We start from the raw sequence: 22679 nt of genomic DNA on the forward strand, positions 1-22679 counted from the left end.
TTTTAGCTCATTGTGTGCTTCTTGGTGTGTTTTGGTTCATTATGAAGAAAGATTTTGGTGCAAGGTTGTTGATTAAGGAAGAGCTTGTGGATCATGATTCTCTACTCCATTTCTAGCTTGTTGGTGGTAAAAAGTTATGATCATGTTCATTAGAAGCTTAGATCTAGCTTATATGAGTTTTGGACCCATTTGGCCCCATGAATGAGATCTAGTCGTTTGACATCACTCTAGGAGCTATGAGTTGCCACTCTTGGTGTTTATGAGGTTCAAAGTCCATAAAACTGGCACCTTTAGGGTTTATAATCACCCATGCATGAGATTATGTCCATTGAGTGAATGTAAAGTGTTATATCTTGAATTTGGATCCTTGTGGGGTATGCAAAGTCACAATGTCAGTGAATTTATGGTTCTAGACACTTATTAGGGATTAGATATGTGGTTTGGACTTTTGATCTTAAGCATTAAGTGCTTAAAGTGGGTTTTGGATTAATGGGTGAGTACGCTAGTCATACAAGTCTATATGTGTCGTGTACAAGCCTTTTAGCGTGTACACTTAGCGTACAGCTGAGTACACCCCGCGTACTCAATTTGTTGGGCTTTGAATTTTGGGCTTCGAGTTTGGGCCTTTCCTTTGGGCTTAGGTGCTTGGGTTCTTGTTGGGCCATTTGAGTGCAAGTGTTTTGGACTAAGAGAATGGGTGGAATTTAGGGTAAGGCCCATGTATGGGTTTGGGCCAAATATGGAAAATTGGGCCAAGTATGGGCCTTAAACGGTTAGTTAGATTTTGGGCCTTTTGCATTATAGGTTTGGGTCTAAGTCATGGTCCAAATTAGGTCAGGGGTAAAATGGTCTTTTTACCCTAATTATGGACTGATAGCTATGGATTGGAATCCAATTATTAATTGGATGTTATTTGGTATTGACAGCTCGGGGATTCGTCGGTTCGCAGCAACAGCGAGTGTAGGACCTTTTATCTGTCGATTGAGGTGAGTTTCCTTAATGGGTTTAGCGGGTCTAAGGCACCAATGTCGGCCCTTATTGATTATGTTAGGATGCTAGGAGTCCGCATGACCTTTGTATGTGTTATTTGCTGCTATGTATACCGGGCGGGGCTCGATGTGGGGCGAGGCCCGATGACTGGATTGTATGCTATAGTTTTATGATCATTGTATGTGTTAGCATGATTATGTGATATATATTGTATGTGTATAGTGGCGGGGCCTAATAATAACATATTGGTATACCCAGTAGGGCTCGATGTCGGGCGGGGGCCTAGTGTATGATTATTATTTATGGTATGGGGTAGTTTAGGGAACTCACTAAGCTTTGTGCTTATGTTTTCATTTTATGTTTCAGGTACTTATGGTTCCAAGAGGAAGAGCTCGAGATGACTGCATCGCACACACCACATAGTTCTGCCTTTGTGATTTACTCTGATTGAGATGATGTTTGATAGATTTAGTTTATTTGGATTGTATTGATGATGTTTTTGGAATACTGTTTTTATTAAATTAAAAATGAAATTTTTGGGTCATATCTTTGGGACGTTTCAAGTTGGTATCAGAGCCTTAGTTTGAGGGATTCGGGCACACTCTCGGGTGTGTCTGAACGCAAGTTGAGGGTTTGGTAGAATTTTCAAAAAGAAAATGTTTTATAAAAGGGTTTCTAATAAAAGAAAAAGGGTGTGGTGCATGCAATCGACATAGCTCAACTAAGTTTTCCCAAATTACCCATACATTTTATCTGATATGATTTGATATGTGAATCTATGAACCGCATGCTAGTTAGGGCTAAGGATCTACTCAGTTTTGCATGATAGAATGCTAAGAGAGATGCTTTTGTATGCCTATTGTATGAGCTTGTAGACTTGCATTCTAGTACTGATTAGTTAGTGATAGGATAGCCTGATTAGGTTATGCTTGGTTTTGGTTACTTGATGCCCAAATGATGCTTGCTTTGTGCTTTCTAGGAGCTCTAACTAACTTCAACTAACTAGTAAGTGAATATGCTAAGTTACATATTATGGGAATTAAAAAATTTTAGAATGTTAGGTTTTAACTCTATTGTGCATATCTTTTTTAAGTCCAACCGTTGTAGTGTGAGACCTTTCATTCGAAAAATTATCTGGTTTTACTGGTATGTAATTTTATTTGTGAACTAGTTAGAGGGAGTTCCTTCTGTAGTTGATGGCGGAGAGTGGTATGGAGTTTGCCCTAGGAAAACCTAGGATGAGATTTAGTGTTGGGAGCCTTATCTGTGAGGGAAGGTGGTATGGATATAAGTGACTTGGTTGAGTCAAGACAATTCTTGAGGAATGTACGAATAGATGTGGAAGGTAGTTTGGGTTTGTACTACTGGAAGCAGAGGATCCGTACTCATTATTTTCGTGCATTCTCACTAATTCTTATTTATTTTTGTTCTTAAACATCGTTTTTCACTCATTTTCATTCTGACAAAATACGACTCAATAAACATTCTGACAACATTCCGACAGAATGAAAATAATAATAAAAAGTTTATAATAACTTTATAGACAATTTAATTAGTGAGAATGTGTGTTAATGACAATAGTTATGTAAAATTAAATGTATTCATATTATCAAACAACTTATTTTCTTTGTCATTCTCACAGAATAACATTGTCCACACGACCACACAATAGATGTCAATCCACATTTGAACCTAGTTATATATATATATATATATATATATATATATATATATATATATATATATATATATATATATATATTAATGCGTGTTCAAATGGTTTATATGGTATATTTTCAGTATGGTGACATTGCGAGGCAGACCTGTTGGCAGTTCTGGTGCTGGAGAGGGCTCGGGCTCAGGTTCTGGAGTCGAGTAGCTAAATGACGAGACAAGGGAGTTCATTTCATCTAAGATTACACACATTATTCTTGAGTAGACTCATGTGATCTTTGGCACGGTCAAGGAGGGTAGTCTGGAGATTTTGGATGAGTGATTGAGCGCCTTTCGCTCTGAGATGGTAGCCTTGGTTGGGGCATGTTCATTGAATTTCAGGGAGTTTCGGGCATGTGGAGCTCCGGACTACCACAGGGAGAAGGACCCCATAGCGAGCAGGCAATGATTAGCAGATATTGTTAACGCCTTCTGCACCAGTCGTTTCCCTGAGGAGGCAAGGGGTTTTGAAGAACAGGGCACAAGACTGGTGGGAGGATGTAGGACATGCAGTGGGTGATGATGTTGTTGATGTGATGACATGGGATGATTTCTCGACTAGGTTCTGTGCTGATTTTACACCAGTGATTGAGTTGCAGCAGTTTGATGGGTTTTAGCCATAAGAACTTTCCTATGTGCGCATGCAAAACCCTAATGCTTGGATCTAGGCTTTCTAATAAACATGCTTTGAATCCAAGTCTTCTAATGACTAATTAGGTTAAATAACAACATTAAAACAGATCTAGAATCATACCTTTGAGTTCCTTGTTGATCTTGAGGTCTTGGAGCTTCTAGAGCCACAAATGTCACTCCTCTAATGGCTTACAAACACCAATAGCAAGAAGAATGATTTAGGAGAGAGGAGAGGGAAGGAATTCGGCCAGGTTTCTCTTACTTTAGGAGATGTATCGAATTCCCTATGCTATGGGGTCTATTTATACTTGTAGACTCCTTAAGGGTTACAACCTAAACCCTAATTGGATAATCTTCTCTTAAGGCTATCCAAATCCATTCCATAGATAAGCCTTTGGACGATTTAGGCTATCCTAACACTCTTAGAATTCGTCCAAAGCATATCCCAATGGATTTACAGTCTAAAGTTTAACTATCAAACAATTGACAGTTTATACCCCTTTATTTAATTAATCTCTTTAAGTCACCAAATTAATTCTATGACTTATATTAATCAAATAACAAATATATTATTCATTATATTATTCTCATAATATATTAATAATATTTACTCTCTCTTAATAAATCATCCTATCAAGTTGCTATGGTGAAGGCAACCCAAAAGGACCATGTACAACCGGATCAAATACTTGCCTAATATAGTTGCAGCCTTAGACACTATTCCGACACAGTTGTCGTGAGAGTTTCAAGATCTCTGTCAAACTACGAAGACGGTGGTTGAGATCACCACGATATTTAGGGAGAGGGCGCTTCTGGTTCTGCAGTATGTGGCGTATGAGGAGATGAAGAAGGCCCGATATCATAAGATGCTGAGGAGTGACATTCAGTAGTTTGTGAGCCGATCCAGCTGCAAGACGTTGTGGGATATGATAACGGGAGCTAGGGAGAGGGAGATAGATTTGGATACGGAGAAGAAGAGGAAGCTAGATTTTGTGCCGAGTGATGAGGGTTCGGGCAAGAGGCACAAGGTATCTGAGTCTAGATCGAGAGCCCATCAGGGTCGGAGTCGTTGTGGAAAGTGAGGCAAGGTGCACGTGGGACTGTGCAGGGCTGGTGGTTTCGGTTGCTTCAAGTGTGGCCGAACGGGTCATTATATCAAGGATTGTACTACTACTACCACTCAAGTATCTAATCTGAATTGCTCTCATTGCAATCAGAGAGGCCACAAGAAGGCCCATTGTCCGCGTTTGGCTGCAGCAGGACTGGTGTCAGCACCCGCTCCTACAACTCTCAGGATCACTGACGGCCGCCAGGGCCGGGAAGACGCACCTGTGGTGAAGAGCAGGGCTTTCTAGCTGACGGTCGAGGAGGTGCACGCAGCTCCCGACGTGGTCTCCTTATCTCTTTTTTATATTTAATTGTTTGCTTATGTTTATGTGTTATATTTTAGGATTGTTCCTTATGAACGATATTTGTACATTGGTATTATTTGATTCAGGGGCTACCCGGTCCTTTTGTATCGCTTGTGCTTAGAAAAAGATTTGCTGGAGCTCCGGGGGAGCTGGATTGTCCTCCTGATGTTGAGATTGCTGATGATAGGTCTATTCGGGTTGCGAGAGTTCATCAGGGTTGTACTCTGTAGTCGTTCAGTGAGAAGTATTTGGTGGATTTGGTTCCCATTCCGTTGCGTGGGAACAAGGTTATCGTGGGCATGGATTGTTTGAGAACTAATGGGGAAGTGATCGATTGTGAGCAACAGTTGATGCGGGTTCGGACCCCGAGTGGGGCAGCGTTAGTTGTTCATGGGGAGAAATTCAGCGTGCGCCAATTTTGTGTTCAACAACGAGGGCCATGCGTTATTTTCAGTAGGGTTGTTCCGGTTATGTTGTCTATGTCATGGATACCCGAGATAAGGGTAATGAGATTGTGGATGATGTGCCGATTATGCGGGACTACTCGGATGTGTTAAGGAGGATTTTCCTGGGGTGCCTCCGTAGAGGCAGGTTGAGTTCAGGATTGATATGGCTCCTGGTGTGGCTCCGATAGCTACAACACCGTATTGGTTGGTTCCTCCCGAGATTTAGGTGTTAACTACACAACTGTAGGAGCTGTTAGACAAGGGGTTTATTTGATCGAGCAGTTCACCTTAAGGAGCACCGATCCTTTTTGTGAAGAAGAAGGATGGGTCTCATCATATGTGCATCGACTATCGGGGGCTGAATAAGGTAATGGTGAAGAACCGTTATCCACTCCTGAGGATTGATGATCTTTTTGATCAACTTCAAGGTGCATATTGGTTCTCCAAGATCGACTTGCGTTCGGGGTATCATCAGACGCAGGTTAGGGATAAGGATGTGCAGAAGACAACTTTCTGGACTCACTATGGTCATTACGAGTTCGTGGTGATGCCTTTTGGGCTCACCAATTGTAACACCCGACTCCCAGGAGGTGTGAAGTATAAGAAGCTTGGGGCAGAGAGGAGCTTGTGGATCTGACTCTACTTCAGCTTGGCATCATTTTGAAGGTATCAAGTCGATACCTTGGCTTATCTTTAGCTAAATCTCTTCATGTTTGGGTTTAGGGCTATCTTTAGCACATTTGGGAGTCATTTCGAGTATTGGGGCAAGATCTAAAGTTGTAACTTCAGATCTGAACTCCCATTTGTCCTTATAGCTATAAAGTTATGAGATTTGGCAAGCTAAGGCCCTTCCTTTTGGGTTAAACCATCCGTTTCACTTGGTTTTGACATTTAGGGCCATGTATGTACGTAAATTTTGCAACTTTACGTGGAAGACATTCCCTAGGAGGTTAGATGTACAATATGGTGCTTTGGGGTGGCTTAAAAACATTTGTAAAAGTAATGGACTGCATGAACTCGACGAGTCACTTAGCCGACTCGGCAAGTCGGATGAAGGTTGCCCGTATTTGAATCTGCATGAACTCGGTGAGTGGGTAAGAGGACTCGACGAGTAAGTTAGGGTTTTCCCCGACTCTTAGATATGTATGGAATCGACGAGTTGGTTGGAAAATCGGCGAGTCGGTTAGGGTTTTATGACTTTCTGAGTTCTTAAGGAACTCGACGAGTTGCTAGCTACACTCGACGAGTTGGGTCAACATGGACTGTTGACTTTTACTTTCTGCCTAAGGCTTGATCAAGTTTGACTTATGGGGGATATTTTGGTAATTTGGGAATTTATGGAAGAGGATAATTAGTGGGTGTAGGTGTTGGACTTGGAGCTGAATTTGGTGGAGTTTGACCTTATCACTTCGAGCTACTTGTGAAGTGAGTTCTCCTCACTATATCAACTGGGTCTAAGGCACCAAAGATGACCCTTATTGGGTGTGTATCCGGGTTTATTGCATGATATCCTTATTGATTTACATCCTGGTAGTTAGGATGGTGACATGCTTAGTGAGCTGGTTAGGTCGGTATCCTAGTATATAAGATGATGCTATGTTAGTGACCGGTTAGATCTATATCCTGGTTATAGGATGTTGCTATGATTGGTGATCTGTTAGATCGGTTTGACCGTTATATATATGCTAGCATATGATATTTATGTGCACGTGTTTGTTTGATTGAGGGTTGGGTTAAGGCGGTCCTGCTTTGTGCTGAAGGCCAACATACTTAGGGTGGTCCAGATAGACTAAAGGTCCTGCAAGGGGGTTCAGTCAGGCTTAAGGCCCGACAAGCAGTCCGGATAGGCTGTAGGCCCTGTGATGTGGGCCAGACATGTCGAAGGATCGGAGAGCGGTCCAGATAGGCTGAAGGCTAGCGAGGTGGTCCAGTTAGGCTGAAGGCTCATTATGCATGTTGTTTGTTTATATGCTTATATGATATGGTTATATATGTATGGCGTTGGTATTTTGGGGGTAACTCACTTAGCCTTCGAGCTTACATATATCGATTATTATTTCAGGTACTTCTGATGATCGTGGGAAGGTGAAGGCGTGATCATATAGCTCTTCAAATTTCATGATTTTATGATTTGGTTCTTGGATACTCTGACATTATACTATTTTGAAAACAAATTGTAACAACTTAATGGTTTTAAATGTTTTAAAAAGGTTTTAAATTCACTTGAATTTTATGGGTGTTACACCAATGCTCCAGCCGTGTTCATGGATCTCATGAACCGTGTGTACATGCCAATGTTGTATCGGTCTGTGATTGTATTGATCAATGATATCTTGGTTTATTCCAAGACTCAGGATCAGCATGAGGAGCACTTAAGGAAGTGCTGGAGACAATGAGGAGGGAGAGACTTTTCATAAATTTCTCCAAGTGTGAGTTTTGGTTATGCGAGGTGCAGTTTTTGGAGCACCTTATCAACCAAAAGGGTATTATGGTCGATTCGGCCAAGGTCCAGGCCATGATGCAGTGGTAGGTTCCGAGGTCTCCATATGAGATTCAAAGTTTTCTTGTTTATTATCGGAGATTCATCCAAAATTTCTCCAAGATAGTTGTTCCACTGACTCGATTGACAAAGAAGAAGGTTACATTTCTCTAGGGCCTGAGCAACAGGTAGCTTTTGAGACATTGAGGCAGCGGTTGTGTGATGCACCGATTTTGAACCTGTCAGAGGGTGTTGATGATTTCGTGGTTTATTTTGATGCTTTGATGACAGGATTGGGAGTAGTGTTGATGCAGAGGGGTCACGTGATCGCTTACGCTTCGAGGCAGAAGGAGCCTCATGAGGCGAATTATCTGACGCATGATTTGGAGTTGGGGGCCGTGGTTTTCGCCCTCAAGATTTGGCAGCATTACCTCTATGGGGTTCGTTGTACTGTTTACACAGATCCCAAGAGATTGAGGTACTTGATGGATCATCCGAATCTGAATATGAGGAAGCATCGATTTTAGGATGTGGTGAAGGATTATGATTATGAGATCCTTTATCATCCAGGGAATACCAATGTGGTGGTCGATGCTTTCAGCAGCAAGGCAGTCGCGACTCCAATCAGAGATATATGTTTGAGGATGACCGTGATTACTTCGTTGTTGGAGCAGATTCGTGACACACAGGTTGAGGCTATGAAGGAAGAACATCGAAAGAGCGAGTGCATTATGGGTCAGGTGGCTTCCTTCGATTATGATAGTTGTGAATTGTTGACTCTGCATCAGCGAGTTTGGGTTTCGTATTCGGGCGGTGTACGTCAAATTTTGATGGAGGAGGCTCACAAGTCGAGGTTCTCCATTCATCCCAGGGAGATGAAGATGTATAGGGATCTTAGTCCTAATTATTGGTGGCCCTGCATGAAGTGGGATGTGGCATGGTATGTAGAGCAGTGCTTGACCTACAGGAAGGTCAAGACTGAACATCAGTGACCTCATGACAAGATGCAGCCATTAGAGATTCCCATATGGAAAAGGGAGGATATCACCATGGATTTTATCACGAAGCTTCCCAAGACTACGCGCAGAGTGGATTCGATTTGGGTTATCGTGGATCGGTTGACCAAGAGCACACATTTTGTCCCGATTCAGGAAAGTATATATGAAGAGAAGTTAGCTGAGATTTATATCATAGAGGTTGTGGCAAGTCATGGGTACTGATATTAGTGGTTTCTGACATAGATGTTCGGTTTACTTTCAGGTTTTGGAAGACATTTCATGATGAGTTAGGCACTCGTATCCATTTCAGTACAACATTCCATCCGTAGACCGATGGTTAGAGTGAGCGGACTATACAGACCCTTGAAGATTTGCTGCGAACGTACATGTTGGACTTTGGAGGGAGTTATGTAGGATTTTGAGCATTCTAACACTCCTATGGTGTACATGCAACCATAGATGCTTTGGGTCTATGTTTTCTCTAATATACATGCTAACTTTAAATTTTCCAAAGCATCATCCTAACTAGAATACAATAGAGTATCTTTACTACAAAGTTCTAGTTGGATGACATACCTTTTGTTGTAGTTGGAAACCTTGTTATATTTGGCTTTTAAGAACTTAGCACCAATAGTGTGAATGCATCAAATGGAATCACAACACACCTTAGACAAAAGGTGACTTTTGAGAGAGAATTCCTTGCTTTAAAAACGCTTCATATGAACTCCAAGAACATTGGTTTATGATCCATGGTTCATGTAGCCCAACTCTTTATGTACATAAACTTAGTTCACCATGGATTATAAGCCTAAACACTCACACACACACACACACACACATATATATATATATATATATATATATATATATATATATATATAACTAATTTACACAATTAGTCCCCCATTGATTTAATTAGTCTCTTTTGATCACAAAATTAATTCCAAATTAATTCTTGATCAATACTAATTAAATCATATGATTTCATATTAATATATTAGAACTTATAATATATTAATAAATCATAAATAACCTTTTCTCAAAAGTCCATCCTATCAAATTGTCCAGGTGATATGCAACCTAAATAGACCATGCTACTCTTAGGTCAAGTACATACCAATTATAGTACGACTCCACAACCCGACTAGCAATTGTAGCTCTTAAAATTCGTTGTCAAAAATCTAACCAAGTCAATGACGTGTCCATTAGATAAGGGATCATATATTCCTCCATTCTAGATATCATATGGACTAAGACATAAATTATAATCATTCTCTTTGTTCATATGTTGTTTCCCGATTTCTGATTTATGACGACCGACTAATTGAACAAATCAAATCAGTAGCTTCGCCAAGCACTTGGGGGTGTCATCACTAAATCATCGAGGGGCCCATAGATATCGCTTTTATCCCTCCAAGGGTAAAAGGAATTGATGAACTTCAAATTAAATGCTTGCTTGTACTTACTCATCAATTCACACACAACAATATGTTTATGTGAGATCCCCAATTTCATGGCTATAAAAGACCGATTTAGTTTATGTTTTATAATAAAATCAGAGTAATCCTTTGATTAAAAGTGTTGCGGAATTTGTTCCCAAAATAAAAATATGATAAAAATTTATCAAAGCATTTCCGTAGAAATGTATTTCATTAAAAAGACTCAGGATGTCATGTTCGATACAGATCAAAAGCATAAATAGTACATTTTAAGCCTTACAACAGTTATTTAGAACTACTGGCCTATAATCCAAAAATCCCTCATCATCATCCAAATTATGCTCTGGGTCCACTACCTATAAAACAGAAAGCTGAGTGGGTCAGGATTGGGAGCCTGGTAAGCATATAGGGTTTTCAACCCACAAATAATAATAAATTTATTAATTTCATCGACCAACAATAAATTTATCAATTTCATCAACCAACGATAACCCTGATTACCCATTGCCGTTATCCTCACTTTACATCCCTAAACACCTATACAAGGGACCTAGTCTAAGGATTTTATCATTGGGATGGACTTTACTGCTAAGGGGATTCCTCAGCCATATATGTCCGTAAGGCAACCATGAGGGGGATGGAGTACATCGGTGAACATCAAACCCACAAACACCTACAGGTAGCGAGCCTGCTAGCATTCCATTAGACTTTCTAGAAGAGTCCGTGGTCGTCATCCATACTCCGCTAGATGACTGGAACAACAACAACATCGAGGCCTCTCATCCTTTTATCACACACCAACTATTTCATCTACCCATGTTATACCCAACATATTTGTAGATAAAATATATATACAGTTTAAATCATTTTAAAACTTGTATAAAACACTCATTCAACAACTATCTCAAATAAACAATCAATATATATATATATATATATATATATACACATAGCACGTATTTATATAAAATACTTCATATCCATGTGTAAGATGAACGTGACTATACACTCACTTGATTTAATGATAATCGGGCAACACTTTGTTTCTTAAAATGATCGTTTCTGATAAAACCGGGGGCTTTAATGAAAAACCGGGTTATGCGAGGTTGGAGCTTCAAAACCAAAAAGATAAAATTTTCCAGGTCTTTGGGCACTTCGGGATGTGTTTCGGGTGTTGGAAATGATTCCGGGGCTTCGGGGGAAGTCAAAATAGCTAAAATATTGATTTATGGTGAAAAAGTAGCAAAATCCCAAAAATACCTGGGAAGGCTCACAACCTTCTATGTATAGGGGGAGGCTTTGGATCCGAGGGCTGAGAAGCGAACACGTGATAGCGAAGGCCACGCGACAGCTGCAAGGCTCGAAGGTGGCTCGGATGCGAGGCGAGGCTCGGATGCGCGTCCGAGGCTTGTAGGCGAGACGTGGCAAATCCGTTAAAAATTCATAACTTCTTCATCCGACGTCCGTTTTCGTTAGTCTTTTTACCGTTATACTACTATTGACGAGACCTTTGATTCTCGTTTAGGTTGTGTCGGCTAAAAATCACTCGATCTAAAGTTCGAGTTTTTAGCTGTCTACTGCTAAGCTAAAACTAAGAAAAATCATAACTTCCTCATACGGAGTCAGATTTGGGCGTTCTTTTTATGTACGCTCTCGGTTTAACGAACACTACGACTTTTGTTTAGATTGCTAAGGTTAAAAATAAATTTATCGTAAATTCACTTTTTACGTTTCCCGGTGCCGTGTTGGTTCCATCGTGAAACTTCGACAGGTCATAACTTCTTCGTTATAACTCGGATTTCGGTGTTCTTTATATCTCCGGAATCCTTGTTTCAGCCAATACAACTTTCTTAAAAGATATCAACTTTATCTAATATTTATTTTCAATGCTTATTTTTATTATTAATTAATTAAATCATAATAATTAAGCAAATAAGCACATAATATTCACATAATTCCTCTTTTTTACTTCAAAATGAGTTACAAAGGTTGACCTAGACTATTACACCATTAGTAATGCTTTAGCCCAGAAACACGGGCGTTACATTTTATAACTTCCAAGTTACTGGTGCTTTTACATATGTTAATGTGCAACCGACTTGTAACTACAACTCACATGTATCCGTTTCAAGAGTATAAGATATTATTGTCTCACAATCACTTATGATAAAATCCATGAAAAGATTCAAATGAGTGTGGGTTGAATCCAATACTCGAATCTTGTTCTAGGAGTACTCATGAACACTGTAGCAAACCTGTGCTATGACTAAAACACCTCTACAGACCCATTCATGAAAGTCTTGCCTCAATACCTACTTCCAAAGTATGATCTACTGTGGATGGTTTCAATAACCTAGTTATTCTAGAAGTCAAACATGCAAAGTGAAACACAAGAATAATACTAATCCTATATGTTCCAAAAAATTTTGAGTCCCATATTGATTACTCATTATTCATTGTATAATGTTTCGAATAATCAACTTAATACTTGAATTAAAACAATAGTTATGCCATGCTCCAAGCATGCACACTACGTTTTCTATGGTCATTCCTTTATGAAATAGATCAATTGAAAACATTTCAATGATGCTCATTTCACAATTCCAAATCCTTATTGGAAGTGTGAGAATTCCAAATTCTTGTCACTGCTAGAATGTTAGATTCTAAACCATCATGCAATGTAGCCTTTCTAATGTCATGGTACCAAAAGTCACAGAGAATTGACCAACGATATTACAAAACTTTTTCCACTGAAAATTGTCACAAGACAATTCCAAGGAAATGAAGTCTCAAATTCAAAGTACATTCCTTTAAACATCCTTCTTGCATAAAAGTTTCTAACTTTCTCATCTATCCTTAATATCCAACTCCCAATATGGAAATATTCCATATTTTCCATACGACAACTCATTATAAATAGACTCTTGTCTATTCATAATAATGTCAATATGGTCCATCCATTACTATACTTCCAATTGTCCTTAAGCGACCAATCATTGGCAAACCTTAGATTGTCCTTAATAGTTGTTTAACCAGTTTTAGTCATATTCGGTTCTATTCCTTTTTCCCTCTTAATGCCCTAGGCATTTGGAAAATTAGAACACAAGAATATTATAGCATATGCAATCGATCCTATACCCGAAGCATATGGGATACGATTCATAATAAAGACATGATACTTGAACAGTCTTTTGCAATAATATTTCTATTTGCCATGTTCTCACAATTCGAATTATGAAAAGGGATGCCGTAATCATAATCAAATTTTGAGAACGCAATTAACATTTCCATATAAAATTTCCTTATGTCGAATCTTTTCAACATAAAATTCATATACGTCCTTGACTAAATTTGATTAAAACATCAATCTAAGCTTTTAGAATTGAAATGAAGTATAAATTCCTCTCCCTTAATTATAGCAAAACAACTTTTCAAACCCTGCATCTTTGCAAATTGAAACATTTGTTTTCTTTGATTAACATTGCCAACTTGCAATACTCACCATAATTATTATGCTCCCACCAGCATAATAATTATTATCTTACTAGCATAACACTTATGCTCCCACTAGTAGTGACATATTCTCATAAATCAACTAGACTTCTAGAAATCAATACTTATTGACTTTCATTACCAAAGTTCAGATTTTTTATACGAGATGCTTTGATAAGACTTTATCTAGGCTTCTCAAAATCATACACCTTTGCTTAGATAGCTGACATGTGTGTCTTAACAATTTGAGAACTTACAACAATAAGTCTCAAATGTTTAGACTTGTTGCCATTTCTCACAATTCGAATTATGACAAGGATGTCGTAATCATAATCGAATTTAAGAATCACTACTAGAAAAACAGCCTTTAATGACGCGCAAACAATGACACTCGCTGATAGAGGACGCGCATTGGTGTGTGCCCTAAAAAATAATGTCAATTTTGCAAAATTTGAAGGATAGTGGACACGCATTTGTGCGTTCCCTAAAATTAGTGTAAGAAAATAAAAAAAAGAAATGCGGAGGGCGCCTTTCATAAAGTGTGCGTCCTCTAAATGTGTCGCTTTATATTTTTTTTGCCTAAACGCGCGTTTTCAAAGGGGGAAAACGAAATTGTCTGAAATTCTAAAATTTTGAAGAACCCCGCTTCTACCCTCTCTCCTCAGTATCTCCCTTTTCATTCACTCATTCATTCTCTCTGTAAACCCTAAGCCATCGCCACTGCCACTGCCACCGCCATTGAGCCTTAAGAACTCAATCCACACTAGAATCCTACAATAGAACCCTAATAATCCTTTTGAATTAGCACATCCTTTTGAATCGGCTCGTCTTCCTTTACCTCTGTACTCTCTCTCTCTCTCTCTCTCTCTCTCTAAGCCCTAAGCTGCCACCACCAACATCGAACCCGATAAGCTTTAAGAGTTTGGAGTGCATCTTGAAACCTAAGCACACAATTCCGCCATCTCAGGATACCGGTTCAAGATCGGAACGCCAATCCCTCTATCCCGACTTAGGTCCCACGCACCGTTGCCCCTAACCTTCTCCTTCAAAACGAAAGAAACGCTCGATGATTCTTCCTCTACCGATGGTCCCACCTCCGAATCACTCGATATTGAAATTTTCGAGGACCGACTCTCGCAGGTACGTCTGCGTAATCAGATTGGAAAAGGGAAGAAAGTCGACCCATGGAAGAGCATGAATTTCGGGAAGAAATCCGGTGGGAGTTCAAGATCTAGAGCAAACATGTACCTCCCATTGGTGCCTCCGAAGGATCCGAATTCCGGTTGAGTTTGGAGTGCGTCTAATGAAATCATCGGCGATGCAATAACGGTTCTCTCTCACACTCGAACCCTAGATCTTGCTTCCTACCCTCCATCTTTATTCTCTCCGTCCGACCACCAGAGCATCCATGAGCACCGCCAATCGATGACGTCATGATGCCTGCAATTCCGACTCCTATCAAACTGACAGTGGCATGACTTCATTTGACAGGTTTGTGTGTTTATTTTGGCTAGTTTTTGTCTTTGCTTCGGTTTTAGAGAACCCTTTATCGTTTTGGATACAAATAACATGTTTATTTTCGCTAGTTTCAGATCTGGGAAGGGTTTGGATGATTATGTTATTTTGATTTAGTCCACAATAAAGTCAAGGTATTATCTTTTAAAAATATTTCTTATGATTTCAGTTTCATAATTTAATCTGCATATAAAGGACCTATATTTGTATCTTCTCAAGTCTAATTTCCATATTGAAAGCTTATTCTGTATCATATTTGATTTTTTATTTAACCAGGGAATGCCTCACAAAGTATCATATGGAGTTGATTTTGATGAAGAGTATGATGCTTAAGATGATTATCGTGATGATTATGATTATAATCATGGCAATGGAATAAATGAATATGAAACTGGTAATTAATCTAACTTGCAATCTTCTCTTGAGCTTATTAATAGCTATGTGATTGTACTATACTTTTCACCCCTTTATATGTAATGTGGTTAAGTGTATAACTTGTTCACTAACAGTTTAAGTAACCATTTTTAATCATACTTCAGAATATTGTGATAAGTGATAACTACAAGTAAACCTGAGATGTGGATTGATTCTGCCTAAAATGCCTGATATAAAATGCCTAAAATGCCCCTAATACCCCTGTTTAATCATACTTGGGAAATCATTAAGTAAAGAGAATTAGGGGCATTTGGGAAATCATCAAAGTATCTTACTTTACTTCCTTTTTCTTTCTACATTATAATAGTGATAACTACAATTAAACAAAGTAGCATCCACTTCTCAGGTTTATACTGCCCCTGATTCTGCCTGGTATAAAATGCCTAAGTCTACAAGGTGAGCTTTGTGGTTGGACATGCTTTTACATTGGTGTGGCTGCTGTTGCTTTTGGATGCTCTTATTATCACCTCAAACCAAATGATGGTCACCTTATTTGGGATCGTTTGCCTGTAAGTTATATCATTCCTCATATTTAACAAATTTCAATATATAAATGATTAAATTCTCATGTTTTCTGTACTTTTTTGCTGATAAAAACCGTGAAGCTTTTGTTGGGCCACACATTATTAACCACTTATTTCTGTTTCCTCTTAAATCAAGGTAGTCTATGGGTATTTTTTTATGTGAAGCTCGTCTTTTTGCAATGATAGTCTATGCGTATTTTTTTTATGTGAAGTTCGTCTTTTTTTGACTTTTGACTTTTATATTTTTGCATTGTGTGGTTATGATTTGTTTCAAACATCAGGAATCTTGAAGCAAAATGAAGTGAATTCCAAAAGTAGTACAAAGATGGAATCACCTATTCCGATTCCAATGACCAATGGAATGATGCCACCTCCTCCACGACCCCGAAAATTTAATTCAACAGCAAAGGTGGTCGAGGGCAATATCGTAAAAACACCAGAAACCAAATCCGTACCTGGTATTTTTACAAACTCAATAATTGATGTATTATAGCATTGACTTTGACTTTTTTTTACTGGTTTGATAAATGATAGATTGAAGATGCTGTTGAGGGGTTGAGTAGGGTTGTACAACACAGAAGGTTAGTAGGATAAGAGGTTTGGTTGGATTAGCTTTTTCCACAGCACAGAAGGTTAGGGATAGGTCTATATTTTTTTCTTGATTAAGTCTTGTTTTTGTTAAGTAAACAAGAAACATAAACTAAAAGGTCTATATTTTGTTTCTTGATTGGTTTGATGCAACAACTTCTTTAGCTGGTTCAGTGGGACCCAATGTGAAGATGACATGGATTAAATTCAAGATGGAGTATGTTCAGATTATATATTCTTTTAATTAATCATAAAAAAAGCATCTTTTTATTGTTTGCTTGAATAAAACCTTTTCTTTTTCTTTTTTTTGAAATCCACCTTCCTTTATTATTGTGTTACTGGTTCAGTGGGACCCAATGTGAAGATGACATGGATTAAATTCAAGATGGAGTATGTTCAGATTATATATTCTTTTAATTAATCATAAAAAAATAAGCATCTTTTTATTGTTTGCTTGAATAAAACCTTTCTTAAAACCTTTTCTTTTTCTTTTTTTGAAATCCACCTTCCTTCATTATTGTGTTACTAATTTTGTTTTTGAAAATTCTTTTTTTAAAGGATGCTGATGAAGAGGACTTTGGTGATGAGGATGATGAAGAGGTAAACAAGTATAACAACCCTTTTATATATCGATCTCTGCTAAAAGGATATCTATTGCTTGATGATCTTTCTGCAAATTGAAGTCAAAATATATTAGGCATATGATCTAATGTGTACTTCAATTTGCAGAAAGATCATCAAACAATAGATATCCTTTTAGTAGAGATCGATATATATATATATATATATATATATATATATATATGGGCTTTTTGCTTTCAAACATTGTTGGGGAAGAAGGTTGAAACTTGCTCTTTGTGAAGGTAATTTTTTTTCTTAATGTATTATCCTCTATATTCTTGATATTTTCCCACTTTTAAAATCTTTTATCAAATTCTCACTTTTGGATACAAAGCTTGATGAGAGAATGTGTGACCTAAATCTTTTATCAAATTCTCACTTTTGGAGGTGGCCATAAGAAAAGGCAAGCAAAGGGTAATTTGGTATTTGTTGCTGTTATTGTGTATTATAATACTTCCATGTATATATGTATAAAGTTTGTTCTTATTCGGATTTGCCTTTTACCGTTGATTTCCTTATTGAGGCATTGTACTTTGAAAATGTTAATTCTTACCTTTTGTCCATGTACGATCCACCAAGAACAGGAAAAACACAAACAACTTTTGGGCTTCTTAGTGCCATATTACATACCAACTGAGTATCTAAGTCTCTTAACTTTGTAAGACATTGATTACTTGAGGGTATTTTTAGTAACATTGTAAGAGATTGATTACTTGAGGGTACTTATGGTATATAATGTTATATTCTTTTGTTAACATGGTCCTTAGTGCTATGAATTATCTTTATTGTTTATGGTATTTTATTTTGTATTATGAGACTTTTAATGTGTTATTTAATTTGAAAATTAGTAAATCTATCAAAAAAGTATTTTATTTCTATTATGAGAAATTAAATGCAAATTTAATTTAAAAATTAATAAATATATAATTTTTTTAAACATTTAAATTTACGATACGCAAAAATGTGTGTCATCTTCATTTATGACATGGCCTTTCTTGACAGGGGCTTTCTTGATAAGCATTGCGTGTCATTAACACGCGCGTCGTAAGGTTACGACACGCGAATGCGTGTCGTCTTCCTTTATGACAGGGCCTTCCTTGACATGCATTGAATGTTGTAAGCGCGCGTCGTAATTGCGAGTCGTAAATGCGCGTCGTCTATAGACGACGCACAAAAGCGCGTCGTCTGTCTTTATGACAGGGCCTTCCTTGACGCGCATTTGCGCGTCGTCTGAGCCTTTTACGATGCACAATGAGCGTCGTAAAAGGTTGTTTTTCTAGTAGTGAATAAAAATATCACAATTGCTATCTCCTCAAAATCTTCTTAGTGAAAGCATTTACTCACCATCATTTTCATGAATCGGAGAGAAACCTTATGACACTTAGATTTTATGGTGTATGTGTTCGTATCCATGTGAATTTGTCATAACCATAATCATAAGACAAGGTTAGTGACAAATCCAAACTCATATGGACTGAACTAGTTCAATCTTAATTTCTTGCCAGCTGGCAGCACAAAGGACTACCATTGCATCCAGGTTGTTATGCAAACAACTGAGAACTCATAGAGCTCACATGCATAGTCAACTTAACTGGAATGGGCACAAAAACAAGAATATGTCAACACGATAGGTTACAAACCTCAAGCCGTGTGCTAGTGTTCAACAATAGGTTTATTCTTGATTAGTTCTTGAAACTTGTCAAGATCTTTAAGACTCCCAATGACCTCTTGACATATAAGATTCACTTTATGAAGAGACATCACTTGACAAACAAATATTCAAGAGTTAGTGTGGATTCTTATCAAGAAAAACACTTCACACAATTGGTCTTAGTTGGTGTGTTTTTTATCCAAAACAACACAACTTACCAATTTCAAATGTACAAGAGTAAGAAAAATTTTACTCTACATTTGATGAGTATTATAAACCTTTATTAATATTATGTCACTTAAGTTACAATTTTGGAGTATGACTCTAAGACTTGTTCTTGGAATGAAGTATGACTCATCTTCTTGATTTAACCATTTCAACAATTCATGATTCCTCTTCCTAGCCATATGAATGCACTAAGATGTCCTTAGAGGATCAATTATGATATGGTTTTCCACAATCATTAAGATGATCATAAAACACGATACTAAAGTACTCTCCCATCTTTTCAGATTGGAGAAACTTTTATCTTTCTGCGTAATTTGATTCTTCTCAGTCGTTCTTCCATACATTGAAACTTTTCCAATGTTCAGAACTATACTTAAACTTGTAACATAACCATATTTACTAAACTTTAGTAAATTATGACGAATAGTCTTATTGATCTTTGTGGTGGACCTTGACCAGTACACAACCAAGTGCACCCAATCTCCTAGTCCTTCACTTGACTCACATATTCATGTGAACAAGGAATTAGTCCTAATTTCCTAAAGATAAAGGTTCTCATTCATCACACACTCTAAGTTGCATGATTCTAAGTTTCTATCCAACCGAAACTTGGGTGATGAGAATCTTTCTTTATTTGGTAAATTCTTGACACTACCACAAACGAAAGAATCAAATTCGTATTGCTAACATAGAAACATACAAACATCAATTTTTCACAAATGACATTGTAAGGAGATATAAAAACAAAACAAAATTTTATTTATTCATAAAATGCGGAAAAACTTTCCTTACAATGCAATTACAAATGAAAACTATGTTAATACATATTTCCTAGCAATCTATCATAACTCCTAAGCATCAGCTCAAAAATCCGATCTTCGAACCATGAGATTGAAATCCTTAAATCCATCTTCGCAATCAGATTCAACATACTCTTATTTTTAAGCTTCCTTCCTTCTGCATGATCCTTCAAAACATCAAAATGCAACCTTGTCACATCATGTATTAAGAATCAACAATTAGGAACTTAACTGGGTTAGATATTGGACTTACCTGAAGCAGAGTCAGGGCAACTTCTCTCAGATCTTTCAGGTAGTCAGGGCAGCTTCGCAACCAATGTCCATTCTCTTGGCAATAGAAACATACAGACTCTTTAGGAATGGTACACGGGACTATCTCAAACTTAGCCTTTCTCTTTACCTTTTGGTCAACCGGGTTGACCATGGTCGATCCGTTTCCATTGGGAAGAGAAATCTTTTCTGGACTTCTAATGTCTCCATTGAAAATGCCCATGGAAGTTTGAAAAGTAGATCTTGCAATCAAATTTGCTTTTCCAGTGAGCCAAATCATCGCTGATTCAACAGCAATAAGCAAATAGGTTAGATCAATAAGGGTCATGTCATGGTTTGTCACATAGTAGTCCTTAATGAACTCACTATATGACTTAGTAAGTGATTGAAGAACCCGGTCAACAACCAACTTCCTCGAGACAACGACACTCAATGCTCTCAGCCTGTCAATATGTGACTTCATCTCCAAGACGTAAGTACACACAGGCCTTCCATCTTGATGTTTATTTACAAGTAGGGCTTGAGTAACCTTGAATTTTTCAAGTCTTTGAACTTATGGGTTAGGGAGAATTATGGGAGGAGGTGGAGGAAGTGAAGTATGACTTCCACGATCCAACCATGGAACATCATCTTCAAGAGGAAAGCATGTTCCAAAAGATTTGGGAAGACCATAGTTGTCTGAACTAGACATCTACAATGGGAGAAATTCAAGTTAGTTGATTTAAGTCCTTAATATAACACCCAAATGAAATATTAAGGCTAAGACCCAACACAATATTTTACAATTCGGAAGAGGGATGCCGTAATCCTATTGAAAAATATTTGAAGGTAGGTAAGTGATGATTTACCAATTTCCACCATGAAAAACGAAATTGATAATTAAGTTTTAAATAGATTGATGTGACACCCCCATTTTCACGGTCAGAAAAGACCCATTTTGTTTATGCTTTATATAAATTAGAGTATCTCTTTTAATAAAAATGTTGCGGAATTTGTTCACAATAAAACATGATAAATACGTTATCAAAGCATTTCCAAAGAAAAGTATTTTTATTCATTTTAAAACAATTGGGATGTCATTGTCAATACAAAAACATAAGCATAAACAAAACTTACATTCATTATCACTAGTGATTTATATCTCCTTAATCTCTTAGTGTAATGTGACTTCATATCAACACCTGTGATATAAATAAACTGAGTGGGTCAGGTTGGGAAACCTAGTGAGTACATAGGTTTTTCAACCCACAATAATATAATTATTATGTTTAAACAATCAAACAAACAATCAACCCAATTACCCATCCCCATTATCTTCTTTACTCTTAATGATCTACCCTAAGAATCAGCTATCCCTCATTCTTGCCTTCCTAAGGATCATCCTAAGGAATCGACACGAATTCCATCATTGCCACGGTTTACACAACGGGCACTAAGTTTACATAGTCGCCAGGGTTTAGGCATCAAGTTTTCATGATCACCAAGGTTTAGGTATCAAGTCTGCATGATAACCAAGGTTTAGGCACCAAGTCTGCATGGTCACCAAGGTTTAGAGTACACCGGGTGAACAAATCGTTCACAACACCTAAAGGTTGCGAGCCTGCTAGTGTTCCACTGGATTGTCTAGAATAGTCTGTGGTTGTCATCCATACTCTGCTGAATGACGGGGCCATCGTTTTGGAAAAAGGCTTCTCACATCGTCCACATCTCACCCTCACCTCACGGTCTATTTCACCTCTCAGCTTATCACCCGACTCATATTTCATCTACCCATGTTTTACCCAACATATTTTGTAGATATAAAATATATATACATTTTAAATAATTTAAAACGTGTATAAAATCTTTCACCCAACATAGACAACAAGTATACACACAATATGCACACATAGCTCGTGATTTACATTAAATACTTCATATCTATGTGTAAGATTAAAGTAACTATGCACTAACCTGATAAGGTGGTGACTCAGCACTCGGACAACACTTCGTTATCTCAAAACAATTTCCTTCGACGAAACCTAGTATCATTACCACTAAGGTTTAGTTTAATATTCACCGAGACTAATTAATAGTCTGGCTATTATTATTATTATTATTATTATTATTATTATTATTATTATTATTATTATTATTATTATAATATAAGCGTTAAACAACACTATATAACTCATAATAATAGCCCAAATAATTATTTTAAGGTCCTAATAACATTATTATAATTAAATAGAAGCTATATTAAAAATAGCGTAGGCGCAACTCACTTACAGCGGGTTTTATAGAAAACCGGACTTCGCTTGGAGTAGCGTTTCCGAACCGAAAGACCCTTTTTCTCGGGACTCCGGGAGCCTCGGGGCTTCCCTCGGGTGCTAGGGGTTCACCTAGACTTTAGGGAGGGTGCAAACCGAAGAGTTCGCACCCTTTTATAGCCTGCGAGGCCTCGGA

This window comes from Lactuca sativa, chromosome 3, assembly GCF_002870075.4.
Source record: "Lactuca sativa cultivar Salinas chromosome 3, Lsat_Salinas_v11, whole genome shotgun sequence".
Classification (NCBI taxonomy): Eukaryota; Viridiplantae; Streptophyta; class Magnoliopsida; order Asterales; family Asteraceae; genus Lactuca; species Lactuca sativa.